Consider the following 10,678-nt stretch of genomic DNA (forward strand, 5'->3'; position numbering starts at 1 on the left):
CTCTCTTCGTCAAAAGATGAAGTACAATGATGGGTGAATGAGCAAAGAGAGCTAGGTTATGATATTCTCTCCATTCCAAATTTTTATTTCATGCTAGTAGGTACAGAATTGGTTGGAGATAAGATTAGAGATACTCCTACAAGTGAATTTCAATAGCAAGATTGGACGCAGATGCCACCTGAGACACAAGGTCCTCATCCAAAGTCCCCATCTTCACCTCAGTCTATGATGGTAGATAAGGTTTCAGTGACACCTCCACCTTCAAGTTCAGAGGAACATGTTCAGAAGGAATCATCATTACAAGAAGAACCAAAACCAAGGGTTTCTGATGAGCCATCAAAAGAGGCACAAGGAACGAAATGTATACAATAGCCTTTCCAGGAAATTGAGGATCAAACTATGGGATCTATAGAAACTGAGACTATAGAAGAAGAACCCTCACAACAGGAAACTCCAAGCAAAAATGATAAAGGGAAGGAGGTAGTTGAACACATCCCTTCATCATCTAGAGCTAAGGTTGAAGAAAGACACATCCCGAGATGGTTTCGGAAGGAAATAAGGAGAAGTGCTAAGCATCAATTCCTTGCTTCAAAGGATGATATTTGTGACATTGCAGAGATTTTGAGCAAGCCTAACTCTCCATTACAGGATGCAACACCATTTGCATTCATTACTACTACTCAGAATCAGGACCTATTTGCACAAGTGGCTCATCCCTCGAAAGGTATAGATGAAGAAGCTGTCAGCCTTCAGGACTATGAAGTAAAGGATATCACATTAGGGAAACCTACATGGGATACTTCTCAACAAATGATGACTATGGGAGTCAAAAAGGTTCTTAACCACATGGAATGTGATGAGATTGAAATCAGAGCACTTCGAAGGCAAGTTGAGATCTTGAAAGGACATCTAGCTGAAGTTATTGGTCCTCTTGATTCTGAACACCCTGAGGAAACTTTGACTACCATTCTTAAAGAAGGGGAAGCTGTACGGCTCAATCCATTTTTGAGAGCTTGTTAAGATTGGTGAGACAACCTTGAGGATAGGGGTATCACTATAATTATAGGAAGTCTGAAATTATTGCATGCTACACAAGACAATGTTGATAAGATCATGGCAATTTTGAAGCAGAACTTCAACATTATGGATGAGGTATGGGTTTGGAGCAAGGATTTGCAAATTCTACAAGCCATAAAAGGACAAAGGTACCGCATTCTGATTGATGTATATGCTAGCCATGATAGATGATTGGATAGAAAAGATTACAAAAGGAAATAAAGTGATGGAAACATTGCATGATTAGATACATAGGCTCAAGGACCAAGCTTGAGAGAAAATTTTAGAAGCAGAAAAGTTATATAGTGATGCATGCTTGGATATTTTTGAAGATGAAGAATGAGAGAAGCTTTTATCAGTTGAGGTAGTTGTAGAAAACTTCAAAAAGACATTAGAGGAGGCATCCAGTGATGAAGACATCAGACAAGCCTTCAAGATAGAAGAAGCATTGTTAGAGTTGGATACCAAACTTGGGGATTTTGCAGAAACTCGAATTAAGGTGGACAACTACATATAGAAGGTTAAAGATAAGTATGAGGCTTTGGATCTTCCCGATGTTGCTAAGATTACTGAGATTATAGAGAAATTCAAGGGCAAATATCCAAACATATCTTTAGGATGAAGATGAACAAAATCGCAGCTCCACAGGTCCATAGCTCCGCATTTTCATGAAGCTCCGCAATTTAGAGGTGCACCGATAGTTGACTACCAGTTTCAAAAATAGCACTTTCCATGCATTGGAAATGCATTTTGATTGCAAGTTAACTCCAACACACATCAAGTGAAGGGCCAACTTCTATTTTGGGTGTCTCCATGCACTTCTACTTCGACTGATGGCTTCCTCCTACTTTCTCTCTCATGCTTTCATTGTTTTTGACATGTAAAGAGCTCATGCATCCAATTAATGAATAAAATATGGATGGAGTCCCTCTAAGCACTAGTTAGATGGTCAGTTTGTATATATTTAGTTTATTTTAATGTTTTAAAGCATTTTATTGCATTGAGATATCTCTCACTATCAACACAAATTGAGGAGACGATTTCTTATAAATACCCCATTGTAAAATGTAACAAAGACCATCGTTATTATGCAATAAAATTATTCTTTTGGTGCTAGCATTTGGAGTGTAGTTATTCTTGCCTAGATGTGTTGTTGTTTTATGGATTTTATTCATGAGATTGTGATTGAGCCAAAGGTTTATTGCATTGTTTCTGGTTATGTGATCTTTTAGTTCTAGTGTTTGCTATAGATATATGAATTCCTTTGACGTAACGAGCTTGAGAAGAGATCACCCGATTGTGTCTACATAGCTTTTGTCTCACATGAGTGCCCTTTTCGTAGCCTTGCAATGTGGTGAAGAGTGAAACATCATTTGATTTGTTAAAGATTCTCACCAATGATTGCATCAATGGATTCTAGGAAGCGTTGCTCTTGTTTCAATTGATTTCCTACTGATTTCTTTGAAGGTTTAACTTGTAGTGTGTTGTGTTCTGTAGCTTATGTTCATTTAGGAATTTCAATTTCAAGTTATTTGATTTCATGTTATTTGCTTTCACTTTTGTTATTTTCTTTGCTAACCCCCCTATTAGAATAGGACCTCATAGTAGCTGCATTGTTAGAGTTACATTTATTGAAAAATGGAAAATACAAAAATATTGTTCTTTTGGTGTGATATTTTGAGACAGCGAACAAATTTTACTTGATTCCAAGGTAAAAGAGTTTTTGGAACCAGCAAAGGCCTCCTCATGAACATTCAGATTTATCTTCTACTGAGTGGATTTTGGTATGTCACAAGACAAACACTGAACCTTGGAGTGGATCCTTAAAAAAAATTTCTTTTCAAGAGAGGAATTACACTATGGATTCCTACCATTGACCTCGTGCAAAATGAACGCCCAACAACACCTAGTGGCGTGATGAACAAAATATTGACACCTAAACCATGGTGTGTGTAAGAACCATCAAAATAGAACTTCCAAGTTACCGACTCTATTTGGAGAATGTGCATATCTAGAAAATTAGATAATATAGGATTTGATCTCTCTATAAGCACATTTTCCAATTGGTCGGCAATGTCTTGTCCTTTTATTGCTTTCCTAGTGACATACTCAATATCAAATTTTCTTAAGATCATCACCCACTTGGCCAATCTATCTGTTAATGTTTTTTTGTTGAGAAGACATTTGAGGGGATCAATTTTAGTGATGAACTTGACCTTATGTGTCAAAAGATGATGGTGTAGCTTTTGGGAAGCAAAAAACTATGGCTAAACATGCCTTTTTAATAAAGGAGCAATTTAGCTCATAGTTGACTAGGGTGCTACTAATGTAATAAATGGCCCTTTCCTTTCCTTGGTTATTTTCTTATGCTAAGAGGGCTCCAACTGATTTTCTAGTTAGGAAAATATATAGCAGTAATGGTTTGTGTGACACTGGAGGCACCAACACAGGTGGATTTATCAAGTCTTGAGTAAATCAAAAGCTTTCTGACACTGATTATCCCATTTGAAGATTATGTCTTTGTGTAATAAGTGGGTGAAAGGCACACATTTCTCTACTAACTAGGAAATGAAATGATGGACTGATTGAAGCCTTCCTTTGAGAGACTATTGTTGACTCAATTTCTTCGGTGGTTACATGGTAACTATGGCCTATACCTTTTCAGGGTCAACTTCTGTCCCTTTGGCTGAGAAAATGTATCCTAGAAGCTTGCTATATTTGATGCAAAAAGAACATTTCTTTGGATTTATCCTAACTTTGAATGCTTCTAAGCAAGAAAATATCGTGTCCAAAATGGGGAGATGTTATTCTCAAGTATGGGATTTGGCAAGGATACCATCTACATAGTCTTCCATAAAGATGTGCATCATACCATGAAAGATAGTGGTCATGGTCCACTGATAGGTGGGCCCTATGTTCTTCAACCCAAAGGGCATCACATTCCAACAAAATATTCCCCATGCACAAGTAGAGGCTATTTTCTCTTGGTCCTCTGGAGCTATCCTAATATGATTATACCCTAAAAATCCATCCATAAGTGAAAATATGGAATGGCCTAGTGTTAGATCTATAATGGTGTTAATGTTGGGAAGGGGGTAACCATCTTTAGGACATGCTTTGTTTGCATCCCTAAAATCAATGCAAGTGCATATGCTACCATCCTTCATTGATATAGGCACAATGTTTGATATCCATGATGCATACACTAGGGGTCGGATGAAGTTGGTACTAATCAATTTCTCTAATTCTACTTTGACTAGTAGAGCTACATGGGGATGAATTTTCTTGAGTTTTTGTTTGACTGGATTGACCTTGGGAGAACTGTTGAGGTGATGAAGGATTAAAGTTGGGTCTAATCCTAGCATGTATACATAAGACTATTCAAAGTTTATTTTCCTCTCTTCAAAGAAGCAAATGAATGCAGTCCTTTCCTTTGTCCTTAAAAACTATGCCAAATAGATGATCCTTCATTTCTACTTTGTACCAATGTTGACTTTTTTAGTTGGTTTGATTAAGATGGATGGTCTTTCCTCAGAGTGCTCAATTAAGGTATCAATCATCTCATCCATGGGTGCCACAATTGGGTTTTCACCATTGGATGCATCACTTCTATTTTTTTCCATTTTTTTCTCAAAATCAACTATAACTTGGTAGTGATCCTCAAGGCTATGAACTTCTTGGCCCATTCTAGTATGACTGAGATGATTAATATCTGACCTAGCTATGTGCATTTCTTTAATTCTTCATGGACAAGATGGTTCAACTGCATTAAGGTAGATGGAGACATTGTGGTTATTATCAAAATGGGAATATGGAAAGTCTTAGTTATATCCTAGCCAATGAGTTCAAGATGGAGTATGAAGAATGATTCATAATATGAAAAGTGTTCTATGGGGTTTAAAGATCTAATCTTGTTAGATGGCTCATATGCTATATTAGTTAGGTCTATGAAATGTGTTTCCTCTAGGGTGTTAGGAAAAGTAGAGCTTGTGAGCAACTCATAGTAGTCATCTTTGACTTTTGCTGGAAAGAAGTCAGGAAATAGGGTTTGAAATTAAAAGCCTTCAATATATCCATCATCCTCATATGATGCAGTATGACATGTCTATTCTATAGTAGCCCCTAAGTTTTTATTTGTACTCTGACTCTTGGTAAAGTAAGATCCAGATGAGAGGCTAATCCTTGTGTAGTGAAATCATTGGATATAGGAATGAGAACAACATCACATTCTTTGTCATGAATAGACTCTTTAGATAATGATTCAAACTCCCACTTAGTGGAATCATCATCATCTTCATTATTGGAGGTGTCCATGAGTAGTTCTCTTGTGTGGTGTAAACCAAGGAGGGATAGATTTATATTTATTATATCAATATCCTTCTTGTTATTTCCGCCTCTTTCTTTTGTTTCCCATGCTAGAGTGGAAGAGGTAGAACCACTATGCTTGGGACAAGACTCAGGGGTGATATGTGCCTTGCCTTGTTTTCTATACCCGATCCCTATTTTGGATTTATTGGACCAAAACTATGCTACAAGAGGTTTGGAAATGCCTTTTCCTTTCCCTAAGGGACCATCTCCTATATATCCCATCTTTTTCATTAGATCAAAACTTTTTCCATGTAGATGGGGGGAGATGTCAATATTTTGTTTATTGATTTCTTCTATTGTGCTTGAGGGTACTCTACTTTCCTTAACAAAATGTGTGTGATAAGGTCTAGTAGTGGATGATGGTTTTCCACGAGATCTTGGAGAAAGTGGGGGATCAAATAAGGAGACTAAGTACTCACCCACCCCTCTGTGTTGCAATTTACACTTCCTATCAAACTCCTTCATCAACCTATCTATGTCTTCATAATGTATCTATTTAAGGTCCTTTGATATTGATGGTGAAGGAAGGGAAGAACTTGAACAACCAACTTTATCTTTGCCCTTAGTCAATATAGATGAGTGGTCATTATTTCAGCTGATAGAACATGAAGTGTTTATTGATGTGGAATGGTTGATCTCATCTATCGAGATGCCAATTTCTTTCCTATTATGAGGAACAAGGGAGTTATAATATTGTGCAAAGTTTTGATCCCTAGGTATGGTCACCTTTTGACCTATGTATGGAAGTTTAAGACATTGATGGTAAGTGGAGGAAACAACTTTCATGTCATGAATCCATAGTCTTCCTAATAGGATGTTATAAGTTAATTACAAGTCTAAGACTTGACAAATGGTTTCTTTCACAACTAGTCCTACCCTGATCGACATAATAACCATGCCTTTAAAGGATCTCTCCTCATCATCATAAGCTTTGATGGTGATTTTCTTCCTTGGATCAATAACATCTTTTGTATATCCTAGGGCTTTTACTAAATTTGGTGTGCAAATATTGAGACCTACCCCACCATCAACCAATGGTCTCTTAACTCCATTTCTATGGATAAAGACTTCAATATGCAGAGGGGAATTTTGTGGCTAGATGATGGACATGTCATCTTGGGCTAATAAGGAGACACAATGAGGAGTGACAAGATTGTTGACCATGTTTTGAAACCTACTCACATCCAGGTCATTTGGCACTAAGGCTTTGGTGAGGATTTCTTTATACTCTGATGAGATTTATAACTCAAAAATGGACATATAAGTAGGAGTATTAAGTAATTGGTTGACCAAGTTGTATTTAGGTAATGAGCAACTCGTAGTTTTATGATCAAATTTTGTCACGAGTCTTGGTAAAATGACTTTAGAGGCCTAGCCTTGGGTAACAGCATTTGATGATTGTTTCTTATTTTTTGTCCTTAATTATGATGACATTTATGGTGTCATCAAATCTAGAGATCATTCTGATGGTGTTATCATAGTGATGTGTGTACTTAACCTTATTATGAGGAGGTTCCTTCTAATTAGCTCTAGAGGATTCACCCTTTTCATGACTCATGAAAGGGTTCTTGAAGGTTGTATGGTCTTCATTGTTGCTAAGGTTATTCACTTTGATAGTTTCATCATCGATTAATTTTTGTATGGCCCCTTTAAGGGAAAAACAATTGTTTGTTAAGTGCCCCCTATTTTGGTGATAGGCACAAATGTGCTTGTCATTCCACCACTTTAGTTTGACTTGGGGTTCATAGGGTTTGGCCTCAAGTAGTACAATGAGTTCATCAACCAAGAGGGTTTGTAAAGCATTCTCATAAGACACCCCAATAGGTGTCTACTCCTTAGGTATATCGAAAGATTGATATCTTCGTAGAGGAGGAGCTTGATTATAAGAAACTTGTTGATTAGATGTTGAGGGAGTTGTTGTGTTACATCAATAAAATGGATTGGCATTATCTTTTCAAGGTGTGTTCGGATTGGTGTTGTTGATGATAGGATAAAGTTGATTTAGAGGGAGTTGAGTTTGAGGTTTAACATGGTTGGCTTCAACCACCCCATCATTAGTGGTGTTTTTGTTGTTGTTTCTCCATAAAAAGTTTTGTTTGTTAGTGGATCAATCAAAGGAATTGTGATTCTATGTGGAATTGTTAACCCTTACTTTCTTTAGATAATTTGATAATGTCATTGTTTATCAAGATTTCTTCTACTTAGTAGCATATTCTAAGGTGGTCCTGAAATCTTTAGGCCCTTGGAGTTAGAAGTAGTAATTTATGGGTTTAGAGAGACTATTGATGAAGATTTACATCTTCTCTTTGTTTGGTATGTCTCTATGATACTTGGAAAATGTGTGTCTCCACCATTGTAGGAAGACCTTGAATGATTCATGAGGAAGTTGTTTTGTGTTACAGAAATCAATCATGGTAACTTTCCTTTTGATGTTATAGGAATATTGGGTGATAAAAATGGAAGCCAATTGGTCAAAGGTTTTAAATTTGGAGGGTAGCTTGGAGAACCACTCATGGCTTGCCCCCTGAGGCTCTTGGGAAACAAACTCATTAGGTAAGTTGTGTTATGGACAAACTCCATACTTAAGGTATAGAATTGTCTAAAATGATCTGGTGGATTTGATGTATCAAAATATTTATCATATTTTGGTATCTGCACATTTTGAAGGAAAGGTGTGAAGGTAATGCTAAATTATCAAATGGAAGAGAGCATACCTTTTTGAGGTTGAATTCTATGGGCTGTAGTTTCCCTTGCTTCATCCCTTCCATTTCTAATTGTAAGTCTTGTAACTTTTGTGTGACAATATCTAAGGGTGACTTTTCTTCATCTCATTTTAGATTGGTCACATCAAAGTCAAAAGACAATTTTTCACCTTGTTGTGCTAATGCTAGTATGTAGCATTCTTTGTGTTTCTCAAGTATCTTGTCCATGATATCGACAATTTTGGGATTTTGCTGAAAGTCTTCAATTTTAGTTTCAATGCTCTTTTCATCCCATATGTTAGATGAACCCATTTTGGAAAAGAGATTTAAACTTTGGTTGAATATGGGTGACTTGTAAGTAATTGTGTTTAGTGAACAATCTTTTGGGGTAACAGGTTCAATGAGCTCTAGAGGTTTCATGCATTTGATGGTTATGCTGGCTATTTTGGCAATCACCCGTATAGGTGATCATTTTGGCTTCATGGTTACACTAGTTTTGTGTAGTGGCATGAGAAGTGAATAGGATTCCTCTAAATCTTATGCATTTTCACAATATGAGGGTTTCTGTTGACCATGATTTGTTTGGAGTAACAAGCTAGGTTGGATAAGGTATTTGTAATATTGATAGGATAAGTTCACTCTCACGAAGTCAGGTAGAGAACAAATGTGTGTCTCTAGACATTTCTAGCTTGATATGAAAAATGAAACAATAAGGACTATTGGATTAATAATATTGTTTGTATCTTTGCTATGTTCCAAACATGGGTGGCTTGCATTCAATTGGGAATGCAAGATTCAGAGGTGTTCCCTCTCACTGACCCTACTAAAGCAACTTGGGAGGTAGCCTTTCTATGGCTAAGTAATCCTACCTAGTAGGAGGTAGGAAAATGAAAATCCTAAATAGGTCCAAGAATTTGATGACTCTAGGAGAGTGAGAGCATATCCCTACTATACTAACCTTTCAAACACCACAAACAAGTTTTGTTCAATTCCAAGCCCTTAACTACAGTAGACAAAGGGGCTCCTTGTTAAATTATGTATTTGTTCTTTCCTTGTTTGACTATTACTAACCCTCATAGAAGGTTTGGCATTCTGATCAACTCTCCTAAGTTGAGAGCATAGGCCTACTTCTGATTAGATTAGTGAGATCAACTATACTATTTAGAATAGGTTATGGATTTTAAAAAAAATGTTGCAATCTAATTAACTATGGTTCAGATCTACTTACCTATTTCGGAGCTAGCAAAGGCTAGGTGCATTTTTTAGGGTCTTCATTCATGTCGTGTATTTTTACCAACCTAAGAGTTCTTGTCAGCTTAGATGAGGTTTGCACATAATAAAAAATCAGCTTTGAATATTAGATGTGAAGATTAATAGCTCGGATCAAATGTATGATAGAAAATAGCATATGCATCATAGAAAGTGGTATATGCACTATAAGAATCATCAAATGAACTATAAGGCTAAGAAGATGTGCTATAATAATAAGAAAATGCAGTATAAAATTGATCAAATGTGCTATAATAATGATTAGATGTGCTATAAGAATGAGAAAATGCACGACAAAATAATTCATATGCATTAAAAGAATGGGCAAAAGCATTAAAATAATGTACAAAAGTGTCACTACATTAGGCGAGTGGCAGATCTGATCTTTGTGAGATTGGAAACATCTTTGAAAGTTTGTTAATATTGTTATGAAGCTTCTCACACACTATAAAACCTATAGAAGGTCAGATTTGCACCAAAAACTAGAGAAAAAAGTAGATCTAAAAGGAAAAGAATAATAGATCTAAAAGAAAAATAATAGATTAGCAAGAAAACTTGAAGTACAGAGAGAATTTAATTCGAAGCCCCATGGTGGGTGCCATTTTGTACATGGTATATTCATATATTTATGAAACTTTAATGCAGAGTGTAGATAAAATGACAACGAACTAGACTAAACTCAAGAAGTCATTGTCAAAATGTAAACTCTACGAACATCCCATGTTTCCCTAACTACAACCACTAAGAACGCTCTCAGACTAGCATCTCAGTGATAGTTCTAGAATGATAGTATGCTTAAAATGCAAATCTACCAATATGTATACAAGATCTAAGATGAAAATTAAAATTATATGCGAGTAACAACTCTTAGAATACGATCAAAATGGACATGCAATAAGCTAAACATGTGTTAAAATGATACTAAATAACATTGAAACAAAGTTGAAATGCTATAAAAATGACATAAACTTGCTAGAATAAAAATGCTAATATGTTCATTATAGAAACTCTTAATATGGCTATAATGCAGATGTCTAAAACTTGGCTCCTTTTGCTCTTGAATTCTCCTTCTATTTATAGGGTTTTAGAAGGGGTTGGGGTAAGGATTTGGGTTTTACCTTTGACTAGTGAATGGATGTGAAATTGAAAATATCTCATAAGAGATAAGAGGAAGAGTCCAAAAGTCTTGATTTTGAGGATAAATGAGGATTTTTCCTATTCTTTCAAATGTAAAAGGGGGATTTTCATTTTTGTGAGGATAAATGGATTTATTGATTAAATAA

The sequence above is a fragment of the Cupressus sempervirens genome, chromosome 8 (assembly GCF_028749045.1).
Source record: "Cupressus sempervirens isolate cs-2001-9-10 chromosome 8, ASM2874904v1, whole genome shotgun sequence".
NCBI lineage: Eukaryota > Viridiplantae > Streptophyta > Pinopsida > Cupressales > Cupressaceae > Cupressus > Cupressus sempervirens.